We start from the raw sequence: 13934 nt of genomic DNA on the forward strand, positions 1-13934 counted from the left end.
TATGAATCCCTTAGGAATATGTGAGGTCTTATATCTTTATTTTATTTGATTTTAGAGAGAAGGGGAGGGAGGGAGAAAGAGAAGGAGAGAAACATTAACATGTGAGAGAAATCAATCAGTTGCCTCTTGTATACGTCCTGACCAGGCACTGAAACCCCAACCCAGGCATGTGCCCTGACTGGGAATTGAACTGGCAACCTTGTTTTGCAGGACTATGCCCAACCAACGGAGCCACGGCAGTCAGGGCCAGGTCTTATATCTTTATGTCAGAGATGCTTTAACTGCGCCTCTGACAATTTTTCAGATCAGCGTTGATTCGGAACACTTCTGCTCTGAATTTCCCCGGCCCCTCCCCAACCTGAGCCTCCTGTGAAGAAGAGCTTAAGTTCCCAACTCCCCGTTTCCCTCACTGTTCCCTCAAACACAGGTTTGCTCCCAGGTCTCCTTGGATCCTCTGCTTTCCTCTTCACATCACTCCGCACAGACATCCTTCTTCTCTGCCTCCTTATCCCTACCTTCCTGATGGTGGTCCATCTAACATTGGAAAAATCAAATCCATAAAATGTTTTAGGAGAGAAACCTGTGACAGATTTCTGGGGTCAAAACCGAGAGGACACTACCAGGGGGGCACTCCGTCATCGCCAGAGCAGACTGGGATAATCCCACAATGTGGAGGCAGTGAGTTTGGTTCCAGGAACAGAAGAAAACGCCGGGATCCCATCCCCGATGGAACAACCACAGAAAGCTCCTCTTTAAAGAAACCATTGTACACACAGCACTCTACTTAAGTGCTAGGGGAGTACACAAAAGGAGTAGCAGCAGACAGGCTCTACTTTCAAGGCAAGTTTAATTTAGCCGAAGGATAAAGTAAAAATGTAGAGAATGATCACGAGTTAAGGCATAACTGAGGGCTTGGCAGAGCAGAACAAAGAGTATTAGATGAGTAATAAGCAGGTGTGGCAGAAGGGAAAGACGAAGTGAGGAGAGTTCCTGAAAGAGGGAGTCGCGGAGGAAATGAATCTCCAGCCAGGCCCCAAGGAAGTAACTGACAAAAGTAAACTCTCCAGCTGGTTGAGGGGGAAGCGGCTCCCGTCGCAGGAGTTCTGAAACGTGAATCTGCTCTGACCTGTTGGTGTGTGAAGACACAGGCCAAGTCTGAAGCCATGTAACCTGTATCTGTAAAGTTGCACAAAACAACTGTTTTGGGCAAAAGAATGCAGTGGTTGGGTGCTGGGCGCACCCTGTAGATGATATCATGTCTGTAGATCAGAGTGAGGCTAATGTCACCCGCAGGGGAAGAACACCTAGGAAAGAGTCTGTGCTGTGTTTTTATTTGGCCTTCTGTTTCCAAGGTTAATTTTTAAGATTAAGATTTTCATCGTGATTGCAGCTCTTGGTAAATGAAAGTCTGATCCCTTGCAGCAAAATGCAGAATTTATGGCAATACAAATTCTTGTTGATGTGTTAATTGTCCTAATGGAAGCAGAAGTCCTCTATAAAACACAAACAAACAAAAACACCTACTTTTTGCCTCGGAGCATAGAGCTAAAAAGACATCTAATAAATGACTTTGCAGACTGCTCTCTCCTTGCAGAAGCTATCTGCTAATGTGGTCTTCAGGCATAACAAAAGCACATCTTTAAGTTTCTTGCTTATTTTGGTGAGATAAAAACACCTTGTAAAGAAACCACGTCTGTCAGGATTAGAAGCTTTGGCCTTATTGCCATTGTTAAAAGCAGTTCAAGAAATACTACTGAAGGCTAATTGTGCTATCCTTTTGAGGAGACTTTTGAAACCATTAAGGAAAAAAAAAAAAAAAAGCCCATAAGAAAAAAAACTCAATAATCTGAATTGGTAGGACAAGTTCCTCCTTGACAGTAAGTGTCAAATTATTTTGACCCTGTCTGTGGGTAAAACAGAGAACTATGTTCTCTGGGGCTGCCAACACCTTTCTTGACAATCACTACAAAAATTTAACAAATGGAACCGATAGCCTACGTCACAAGACTGGAAACACATCTGAACTTTTACAGGAATACAGCCCGACTGGAGTTCATTTCCCTGGAGGCTGGGCTAGCAATACCTAATGAAAACAATGCTGGGCATATATTTACTTCAAAGGCATGTGGAGACTCTGTTCTGGTTCTAGTCTTACTGCAGAACCAAGATCAATTTTCACATCTTTTCACTCAAGGGATGGGTGTGAAATTACTTCCATTGATAACAAGTATTCTCAAGAGCTCTGGTGATTACATAGCCCAGCACAGGAGAAAAGAGGTTCTAACAAAAGCATGTAGACATCCATTTCCTCCGGTTCTGGCACATGTAACTACAGGTAAAAATGAGGTCTTGGGTAAAGTCTATTCCTTCCAAATCCAACCAGCAGAATGCAGCCAGCAGGTGATTTCTTCTCCAGCAGTCTTTGGAAAGTTGTGTACCCAAATCTAATCATAGGATCTAACCTCCTGCCTTATAATTTCTGCAAATTGTCTCCCTCCCCCACCTCGCTCCACTTTTCCCATTTTTAAAAATTATGTTCCATTTGTGAGATGTGTCAAATGACCTCTTTCACAATGGACCGGAGTGATCCGCTTTGTTTTCCCATGGGATGCTTAGATTGGAGACAGCTCCCGGCTCCCGCCCTCTTCCTGGTCTTACCTCAAATGCATTGGTCTATGTAATAGGGGGCACAGAATAAAGATGCAAAGTAAGCTACTGTCGGGGTGACTTAGGACCTACGCCTGCTAGTCTGATGGAGTATGGCTATGAGGTACTACTTAGAGTCTCCAGACCTCAGCTGATCCAGCACTAATGAAACATCCTTCTCAGAAAGGTGCCCATGAGGTCAATTTCCTCAGTTATAATGAATGATTTATTTCCTCTAAAAGATTCCATCTAACTCAGCCAAAGTAAATTTAATATAAAGCACTTTATATGCATGTGTAACTATGACTTAAGTAGGAAGTTGCTATTTCTTACAGTTTGACAAGACAGGTATAAGCAACGGGAAGACAATTCTTATGACGTACATTAAAAAAACTGACTTTAAAATGTTACAAGTTCAGATTGAGCTTTTTGGACATTCTGGTTCAGTTTGGGCAGTCTGTCAACAGAAAGGCACATTTCTTTCATTCCTTTGTCTATCTGAAGTTAAAGAAATAATAAAATGTTTCTATCCATATTTGCTATCAAAGAATTCCTTTTGCAGTCCCAGAAAACCAGATAGAAGAGGAAAACCAACATTTACTGAGTGTCGGACAATATGTTTGGTATTTTATATACAGTATGTATTTCACAAATGTTATCTAATTTAATTTTCAAAACACTGAAGAATTATTAAACCCCAGGGTGTCTGGCTCCTAAGCTTGGACCCCTCCCTCTGTATTCCATTTTGACACAAAGTTCGCCAGTTTTCGAGAAGACAAAAAACTTACTTGACAGTAAAACCATAACGTAAATAATTTAATCTATTATGATTAAAAAGGCACTTTACCTCAAATTTTATTTTTCTAAACAACAACTATCATGGCTTAATTTTATCTTATTATATTTACATCCATTGCAGTTAAAAATAAAACAGGTGTAGGTTAGGCTGAATCTATACTGATTCTCTGTCATACTTGAATATCAAATTATTTACTTAAATGTCTTTTCTAACAAAATGAAAGAGCATAAAAATAGTAGTTATTTGAGCCTTCTAGTTTTGTGGATTCTGTACAGTACCTGGTATTATTTACTTCTTTGGATAGCCAGCCCTCAACTTTTGGGCCTGAGGACTTTAATCAAAACAAAATTATGGATCTTAATTCTCTGAAACAAACATTTTGGTTTTTTATTTAACTGTTGTGAACTTAGATAACAGTTGACAATCTAAATAGATTCAAGAAGGGTTGAGAAAAATGTGGATCTCAGCTGCCTGATAAAAAGAAATTGGGGGATTGGGGTACATCCCTCATTTCTGGGAGCAGTGCCACAGAAAACCACCTCTCTTCGCCACAAAATGTCACTTGGAGAATATTAAGGGAAAGATTGCATTTTAATGCATTTCTTACATTTATTTCCATTATTTCCCCCTCAAAACCCATTTTGCTTTTTAACTGTCTAATCTGTTTTATCACCATTTTTTAAATCTCTCAGGATAAAACTCTTAAAATATCATTTCTCAAAATGAGTTCTATGAAATAGTAAGGTCTATGATATACTAATAAGGTTTCTACCAAATGAAGAATATCTTTAGGAAATGCTAGATTAAAGAAAATTATACAAGTTTCAGTTCTGATAATGGCCCAGTAGCTCATGTTAGACCAACATTTCTATAGCTGAAAACTAAATTCTTAAGAAAATATCCAATATAATTCTCAAAAAATATAAACAACTACTTGAATAACACTGGAGAATGATCAAAAGCAGGCAGATACTAACCATGAGCCAAGTATATGAAGGTGGGAATGGTATTGGATGATCTTCCCATTTTTACAGCTTTTGGCCTTTTTTGTACAGCAGGCCCTACAGAGAGCTGTGCCAGACAATTTGGTAAAATGCAAAGAGAAACTCAGTAAGACTGGCCTGAAGAACTAGAAGGTAGTTCTTGCTGACCACAGCAGCTGCAAATGGAGGTATTTCAGAAAGGAGAGAATTAAAAAGGGGGACACGCACATTCTGGGTTAAACTCTGCTCAGAGCTTTGTCTTCTATCTGAACCAAGCATGCATGGGACAGACTCCAAGTAGCCCAGCTAAGACTGGAAGAAATAGTCCTGGCTGGTGTGGCTCAGTGGATTGAGTGCCAGCCTATGAACCAAAGGGCCACCAGTTCGATTCCCAGTCAGGGCACATGCCTGGGTTGTAGGCCAGGTCCTCAGCTGGGGATGTGTGAGAGGCAACCACACTTTGATGTTTTTCTCTCTCTCTTTCTCCCTTCCCCTCTCTCTAAAAATAAATAAATAAAATCCTTTTAAATAAAATCATTTTTATTGGGACAACCATTGAGGCATATGTTACTAAAGGCAAACGAAAAAAAAAAAAAAAAAGAAAGAAAAAACACGTCACACTCTCTGGACCCAATTAGCTTAAAACCCCAAATGAAGAATTTCTCTTGAGTCTCTATTTTATATGCACATAGACAATACTACCTAAACAAATAATCTCCCCAAAGAGATTTTTCAACGTTTTTGATGCATATACTTCTATTATTGTAAACCTCAGAACTCTGATCTCAATCATGGCTCCCCTTGCGTGACTGTTCTCCCCGCTTTGTTCCCTCCTCCTTTCCCTGTTGTTTGACACCAGCTTTCTCCACTTCTGCCAGACTCCTCCTCAAGCCACACTTTTCCCAAATACATATATATAGCTCCCCATGCCTTCCATTAAATATCTGATGATATAAAACAACACATATCAACATTTATCAAACTGGTTGACAGTGCTTGTGTTTACATTTCCTTTTGCCAAGAATTGTAAGGGTCTGAGATTTCCCCCTACTTGCAGATTAAGAGCTTTTAGCCTGTGACAGTTTCGTGGATGCTGGCAGAAGGCATAAGACTCCTGGGTCAGAGACAAAGGACTTCATTACTCCTGACACATCAAGCTGCATCAGCCTCATGATTTCATTGGTTCCCAAAGTTTCAAGTGACACAGAGGGGTCCAGGTGAACACAGTGCACGCAGAAGTGGGCCCCAAAGCTGAGGAAACTTGGCTTGAGGGGATCTGAATCTTTTACAATGAACTGCCAGCAAACCTGCCGAACATTGCAGTGGAGGGAGACATTATTACTATACTTGACGGTAAACAAACCTGCTCTTTGTTCCAGAGGGGGTACAATCTCTATCTCCTAAGGCTCTTTATACAAATATCCTTGAAAAGATAGTCTGGAACAAAAGCTAACAGTGTCTCTGCTTACAAGACAAGGAGAAAAATGGGACACCCATGGAGAATTGGCTCCTAGCAACTCTTCCAATATTTTTGGAAACTTTTAATTTTGATGCAATTTGATACAAGTTTGTACATTTTGACTACATTCACACATTTTCCCCGCCACCCCTCTCAAGGTCTACCCATGTCATTGCAAGTATCAGGATTTCCTTCTTTTTATGGCTGAATAATATTTCATTGCATGTATATATCACATCTTTATCCGTTATGCAATCCATCGTGCATCTATCAGTGGACATATAGGTTGTTTCCATGGCTGTCATAATTAATTCTTCTATGAACATGGAGGTGCAGATATCTTTTTGATATAGTTTTCCTTTCTTTCTGGTATATCCCTGAAAGTGGAATTGCTGGATCATATGGTAATTTTATTTTTAATTTTTTGAGGAAACTCCATACTGTTTTCCACAGGGCTGCATCAATTTACAATCCCAGCCAACAGTGCACAGGGGGTTCCTTTTCTCCACACCCCCAATTAGCATTTACCTTGTCTTTTTGATGTTAACCATTCTAACTGACATGACGTGACATCTTATTTCTCTAATGATTAGTGATGTTGAGCATCTTTTCATGTATTGCTTGGTCATTATATCTTCTTTGAAAAAAATATGTGTATTCAGGTTCTTTGCCCATTCATAATTGGATGATGATAATTTTGCTATGAGTTGTATGGTTTCTTTATATATTTTGGATATGAACTCCTTGTCAGATATATGGTTTGCAAATACTTTTTTCATTGTATAGGTTATCTTTTCATTTTGTTGGTCATTTCTTTTCTTGAGCGGAAGCTTTTTAGTTTGATGTAGTCCCACTTGTTAATTTTTTTATTTTGTTGCTTGTGCTTGTCATATCCAAAAAATATATGTGAAGACCCATTTTCTGAGCACCATTTATTGAATAAACTATCTCTTCTCCATTGAGTATTCTTAGCTCTCTTGTCCTCTCTTGTCAAGTATTAGTTGACCAACATGCATGGGTTTATTTCTGGGCTCTCGATTCCATTTCATTGGTCAGTTTTTATGCCAATATCATATCTTTATAATATAGCTTAAAAGCTGGAAATATGATGCCTCCTGCTTTGTTCTTATTTCTCAGGATTGCTTCGGTTCTTCAGTGTCTTTTGTGGTTCTATACAGAATTTACGATTTTTTTTTCTAGTTCTCTAAAAAATGCTATTGGAATCTTGGTTGGGATTGCATTTGACCTCTAGATGGCTTTGGGTAGTCTGCACATTTTAACAATATTAATTCTTCCAGTCCATGAATACAGTATACGTTTCCATTTATTTGTGTCTTCAATTTCTTTCATCAATGTCTTGTATTTTTCAATGTAGAGATCTTTCACATCCTTAGTTAAATTTATTCCTATATGTTTTATTGTTTCGATGCTATGGTAAATGGAATCATTTTCTTTCTCAGATAATTTAATGTTAGTATATAGAGATGCTACTGATTTTCATATGTAATTTTGTTCAGCAACTTTACTGAATTCATTGATTAGATCTAATGGCTTTTCAGTGTGGTTTTCAGGATTTTCTATATATAAAATCAGGTCAGCTGCAAATAGAGACAATTTTGTTTCTTCCTTTCCAATTCAGATATCTTTTATTTCTTTTTCCTGGCTAATTGCTCTGGCTAGGACTTTCCGCTGCTATGCTGAATAGGAGTGGTGAAGAAGGCACCCTTGTCTTGTTAATATTAGAGGAAAAGCTTTCAAACTTTCACAATTAAGTATGATGTTAACAGAATGCTTGTCATATATAGATGTTAGTATGTTGAGGTACATGCCTTCAATACCTAATTTGTTAAGAGTCTTTATCATGAAAGGATGCTGACTTTTGTCAAATGTTTTTTTCTACCTCTATTGAGATGATCATGATTGTTTTCTCTTTCATTTTATTAATGTGATGTATCACATTGATTTGCATATGTTGAATCATCCTTGCATCCCAGGGATGAATCCCACTTGATTATTGTGAGTGAGTCCCTTTATATGCTGCTGAATTTGGTTTGCCAGTGTTTTATTGTGAATTTTTGCAGTTGTGTCCATGGGGATATTGATCTGCAATTTTCTTACCTTGAAGTGCCCTTTTCTGGTTTGGGTATCAGAGTAATGCTGGCCTTGTAAAAATGAGTTTGGAAGGCTTCCCTCCTCTTCAGTGTTTTGGAGTAGTTTGCAAAAGATAGGTATTAATTCTTTGAATGTCTGGTAAAATTCCCCTGTGAAGCCATCTGGTCCAGGACTTTAGTTGGTTGGAAGTTTTTTGGTTACTGATTATATTTTGTTAGAAGTTATTGGTCTATTCAAATTTTCTATTTTTTTCTGATTCAGCCTTGAGAGATTGTATATTTCTAGAAATTTATTCATTTCTTCCAGTTTGCCCAATTTGTCAGTTGTTCATAGTATATTCTTATAATCCTTTGTATTTCTGTGGTGTTAACTGTCATTTCTCTCTTATTTTTTATTTTATTTGGACTCTCTTTCTTTTTTTCTTGATGAGTCTGGCTAAAGTTTTTCAATCTTATTTATCTTTTCAAAGAACCAGCTCTTGGTTTCACTGATCTTTTCTATTGTTATTTTAGACTCTGTTATCTTTTATTTCTGCTCTTCTCTTTATTATTTTCTTCCTTCTACTCACCTTGACCTTCATTTCTTCTTCTTTTTCTAGTTCCTTTAGGTGTAAGTTTAGATAGATTATTTGGGCTTTTTGTTGCTTCTTGAAGTAGGCCTGTATTGCTATAGAATTCCCTCTTAGAATTGCCTTGGCTGTGTCCCATAGACTTGGGGTCATTGTTTTTACATTTTCATTAGTCTCAAGGTATGTTTTGATTTTTCCTTGATCTCATTGTTGATCCATTCATTGTTTAGTAACATGTTACTTAGCATCCATGTGTTTGTGTGGTTTTAAGTATAGTTCTTGTAATTGATTTTTAGTTTCATACCATTGTGATCAGAAAAGATGCCTGATATAATTTCAGTCTTCTCAATTTATTGAGATTTGTTTTGTAGCCTAACATGTGGTTTATTTTGGAAAATGTTCCATGTGCATTTAAAAAGAATGTATATTCTGCTGCTTTTGAGTGAAATATTCTAAAAATATCAATTAAGTTCCTCTGGTCTAATGTGTCATTTAAGACCACTGTTCCCTGTGGATTTCCTGTCTGGATGATCTATCCATTGATGGTAATGGGGTGCTAAAGTACCCTGTTTTCACTCTTTATGTCTGTCAACATTTGCTTTATATATTTTGGTGTTTCTATATTGAGTGCATAGATGTTTACAAGAGTTATGTCTTCTTGTTCAGTTGATCCATTTATCATTATGAAATGCTATTCTTTGTCTCTTGTAACAGTCTTTTGTTTTGTTTTCTTTTAAATTCCTTTTTGTAACAGCTTTTGTTTTAATGTCTATTTTGTCTGATACAAGTATTGCTACGCCGCTTTTTTCTCATTTCAATTTGCATGAAAAATCTTTGTTCATCCCTTTACTTTTAGTCTATGTGTGCCTTACGATCTGAAGTGGGGCTCTTGTAGGCAGTATCTGTACGGGCCTTATTTTGTATCCATTCAGCACTATATGTCTCTTCATTGGACCATTTAGTCCATTTAATAGATATGTAGTTATTTCCATTTTACTGATTATTTTCCAATGGTTTTTGTACTTCTCTGTTCCTTTCTTATTTTCTTGCTCTCTTCTCTTGTATGTTGATGGCTTTCTATAGTGTTGTGTTTGGGTTCCTTTCTCTATTTCTTGTATGTCTCCTGTAGGTTTTTTGTTTGTGGTTACCATGTGCTTCCTATATACCAAACTATGTTTATAGCCATCTATTTTAAGTTGATGGTTGCTTAAGTTTGAACACTTTTTAAAATCACTACAATTTTTACTCACCCTCCTTTCACGTTTATGTTTATTATATTTAAATTATTTTGTGTCTGTGTGTATAGCTTAATTTACTGTTGTGATTACACATGATCTTCCTACTTTTGCCTTTTTACCTTTGTATTAGCTTTATAGTTAATTAATCCATTGCTTTTACTATGTAATTACCTTTGTCAGTGAGAATTTTTTTCAATATTTTCTGATTCATATTTTTGATCATTTCTTTTTTTAAAAATTTTTGGAGTTATGCTTACAGTTGTCCTGATTTTTTTTCCCCCCTTTGCCCCCTCCACCCAGCAACCCCCACTCCCTCAGGCATTCCCCACACCATTATTCACGTCCATGGGTCATGTGTATAAGTTCTTTGGCTACCCATTTCCTATGCTGTACTTTACATCCTCATGGCTATTCTGTGGCTACATATCTGTACTTCTTAATCCCCTCACCCCTTCACCCATTCCCCCACACCCTGCTTCCATCTGGCAGACATCAAAATGCTCTCCATATCCATGGTTCTGTCTCTGTTCTTCTTGTATGCTTACTTTGTTTTTTAGATTCAGTTGTTGGTAGAGTTGTATTTTTTGCCATTTTATTGTTCATAGTTTTGACCTTTTTTTTTTCTTTGATAAGTCCCTTCAACATTTCATATACTAATGGTTTGGTGGTGATAAACGCCTTTATTATTTTCTCATTTGGGAAGTTCTTTATCTGCCCTTTGATTCTAAATGATACCTTTGCTGGGTAGATCAATCTTGGCTTTTCATGACTTTGAATATTTCTTGCCAATCAACCCCTCCTAGCTTGCAAAGTTTCTTTCGAGAAATCAGCTGACAGTCTTATGGGAACTCCCCTGTAGGTAATTAACTTCTTTTCTCTTGCCGCTTTTAAGATTCTCTCTTTCTGTTTATACTTTGACATTTTAATTATGATGTGTCTTGGAGTGGGCCTCTTTGCATCCAACTTGTTTGAGACTCACTATGCTTCCCGGACTTGCATGTCTATTTCCTTCACCAAATTAGGGAAGTTTTTTTCATTATTTTTTCAAATAGTTTTCCAATTTCTTGCTCTTCCTCTATTCTTTCTGGCACCCCTACGATGTAAATGCTGGACCTCTTGAAGTTGTCCCAGAGGATGCTTATACTATACTCATTTTTTTTTTATTCTTTTGTCTTCTTGTTCTGATTGGTTGTTTTTTGCTTTCTTATGTTCCAAATCATTGATTTAATTCTTTTCTTCATCCACTACATTGTTATAAATTGTTTTTTATTTCAATTAGTCATCGGCAGCCGTTCGTCTCGAGAGAAGATGGTGTAGCTTCTTAAGAGTCTATCTGCACCGCCGAGAATGGCTGTGCAGTCCGACTCGGGAGTGACACGGTATCTGTCTCCTCCCGTGTTGAATCAACATCTTGCGATGACGCTGGAGTGTCCTCTCCAGTGAAGCTGAAGCTACAGAGCCTGGGCAGGGTGATATGGAGGGTCTGCTGTTGCCCATGCAGCAGACCCCCCCTCTCTTCGCAGCTGAAGGGTCCAAGGGAAAGACGGAGTCAATACAGCTTGGCTTCAGGTGCGCCGCAGGAGTTGCCGGTGTTGACTACAACGTCAAACCGCCTTAGGGACTCCGGCTCCGGATTTTCTGTCGGGGTTTACTCCCTTAGCCTTTCCCCTGAAGAGGTGTGCCGCAAGGCAGCGGAGGTTTTTTGGAGTCAGAGTTTCCCTTCTCTGATTTCAATTAGTATATCCTTTATTTCTGACTGGATCTCTTTTATGTTGTGGAGGTCCTCACTAAGTTCCTTCAGCATCCTTATAACCAGTGTTTTGAGCTCTGCATCTGATGGATTGCATATCTCCATTTTGTTTAGCTCTTTTTCTGGAGTTTTGATCTGTTGGATGGGGCAGTGTCTCTGGGGATCTCCAAAGTGGGGCAAATAGTGTTAGCCAGGTTGATGAAATCTCATATATGGCACCAGCCTGCCAGCTCTGTGGCTTTATAGGGGGAAGGGTTTAGAAAAGGGATAATGGCCTCTGCTCACCTTGATGCCAGACACTTCAGTTCCTCCCTTTATGCCACAGGTTCCTTTTAAGCTGCTACCCCAGTGCTGGAGCTCAGAGGGAGTGAGCCTGAGTAGGTGAGTCAGCGTGTGGGTTCTTTAGGAGGAACTGCTTGGGGCTCCAGCAGTTTCTTCCACTGACTCAATCCCCGCTGGTTTTTGCAGCCAGAACTTGTGAGGGCTCATCTTCCTGGAACTGAAACCCTGGGCTGGGGGGCCTGGCGTGGGGCTGGGACTCCTCACTCCCGAGACATCCCTCTCAAATGTTTATCCACCACATGTGGGTGAGGGGCCATATCTGCTTCCCTCCTACCAGTCTGGATGGATGTGATATTTTTTAATTCCTTAATTGTCAGACTTCCAGTCAACTCGATTTCTGATGGTTTGGGGATCGTTGTTCTATATTTTAGTTGTAATTTTGATATGGTTATGCGAAGAAGCAAGCCATGTCTGCCTATGCCACTATCTTAATTGGAAGTTGATCATTACTTTTCTACTTAAAGAAGTCCCTTTAACATTTCTTGTAATTCTGGTTTAGTTCTGATTAACCCTTAGTGTTCTTTTTCTTAGAAAACTATCTCTCCTTTGATTCCAAATGATAGCCTTGCTTGAGTAGAATAATCTTGGTGTTTTTTGTTTGTTTGTTTGTTTGTTCTTTTACTTTTCATCACTTTGGAAATTTCATGGGCTTTCCTCTGGCTGCAAAGTTTCTTTTTCAAGAGCAGATGACTTGTCTTATGGGAGCTCCCTTATACATAGCTAACTGCTTTTCTCTTGCTTTTAAGATTCTTTCTTTGTCTTTATCACTTGGCATTTTAATTATGATGTGACTTGGTGGAGGTCTCTTTGAATTCATCTTGAGATTCTCTGTGCTTCCTGGACTTGTATCTGTGTTTACTTCACCAGGTTAGAGAAGTTTTCCCTCATTATTTCTACAAGTAAGTTTTCAATCCCTTGCTCTCTCTCTTCTCCTTCTGGTACCCCTTTGATGCTAATATTGGTATACTTGATGTTGCCCCAGAGGTCTCTTAAACTAGCCTCACTTTTTAGGATTCTTTTTGTTTTTGGTGTTCCAATTGGGTGTTTTCTGCTACATTGTTTTCCAGATCACTGATGCAATTCTATGTTTTGTCTAATCTATTGTTGATTCCCTCTAATGTATTATTCATATCTGACTGGTTCTTTTTTATGTTTCCTGTCTCCATTTTTATCTCCAGCTCTTTGTTGAAGTTCTCACTGAGATCATTGAGTATTCTTATAACAAGTGTTTTGAACTCTGTGCCTGACAGATTGCTTGTCTCCATTTCATTTAGTTCTTTTCCTGGAATTTTGTTCTATTCTTTCATTTTGGATACATTTCTTTGTCTTCTCATTTTGGTTGCCTCACAGTGTTTGTTTCTTGAATTATGTATAACTGCTGTGTTTCCCAATCTCGGTAGAGTGGCCTTGTGTAGTAGGTGCCCTGTGGGGCCCAGTGGCACAGTCTCTTTGGGCACCTGAGCCATGTGTTCCTGGTGTGTCCCTTGTGTGGGTTGTGTGTGCCCTCTTATTGTAATTGAGCCTTGATTGCTGTTGGCATATCAGTGTGTGGGGTTCCCATCAGGCTGATTGGTTATAAGGATGAGCCATGAACATAGTGGACAAGCTGTTGTATGTGGGCTGACCCCACGGAGCAGAAATTACTTTAGCAAGACTCTAGTGCAAGCCAAGTTCACCCTTTGTGTGTTTCATTTGTGAAGTTGATTGGGTGACACTCTAGTGCAGTCTGAAGATGGATACTGGATGTGTTGGTGTGATTCTGAAGCACCTTGCAAGGGGCTCTGTTGAGGCCAATGACAGCCTACCATTTGTGCCCATTTGGGGCCTACCTGGTGGGAGCCACAAAGTGATCTGTGGTTGGTTGCTGTTTGTGCTTGGCTTGGTTACCTGGAAGAGGCTATGCTGCAAGCTGAGGATGGCTGCCACTAATGCCATGCTTGGGACCTTTTGGTGGGCACCATGATGTAAGGTGAGGCCCACCGCTACTGGTGCCCGTCTTGTGGTGCTTAGTTGAAGCTACATTCTAAGCCAACAGTG

The sequence above is a fragment of the Furipterus horrens genome, unplaced genomic scaffold (genome assembly GCF_987537825.1).
Source record: "Furipterus horrens unplaced genomic scaffold, mFurHor1.1.pri manual_scaffold_11, whole genome shotgun sequence".
Lineage (NCBI taxonomy): Eukaryota > Metazoa > Chordata > Mammalia > Chiroptera > Furipteridae > Furipterus > Furipterus horrens.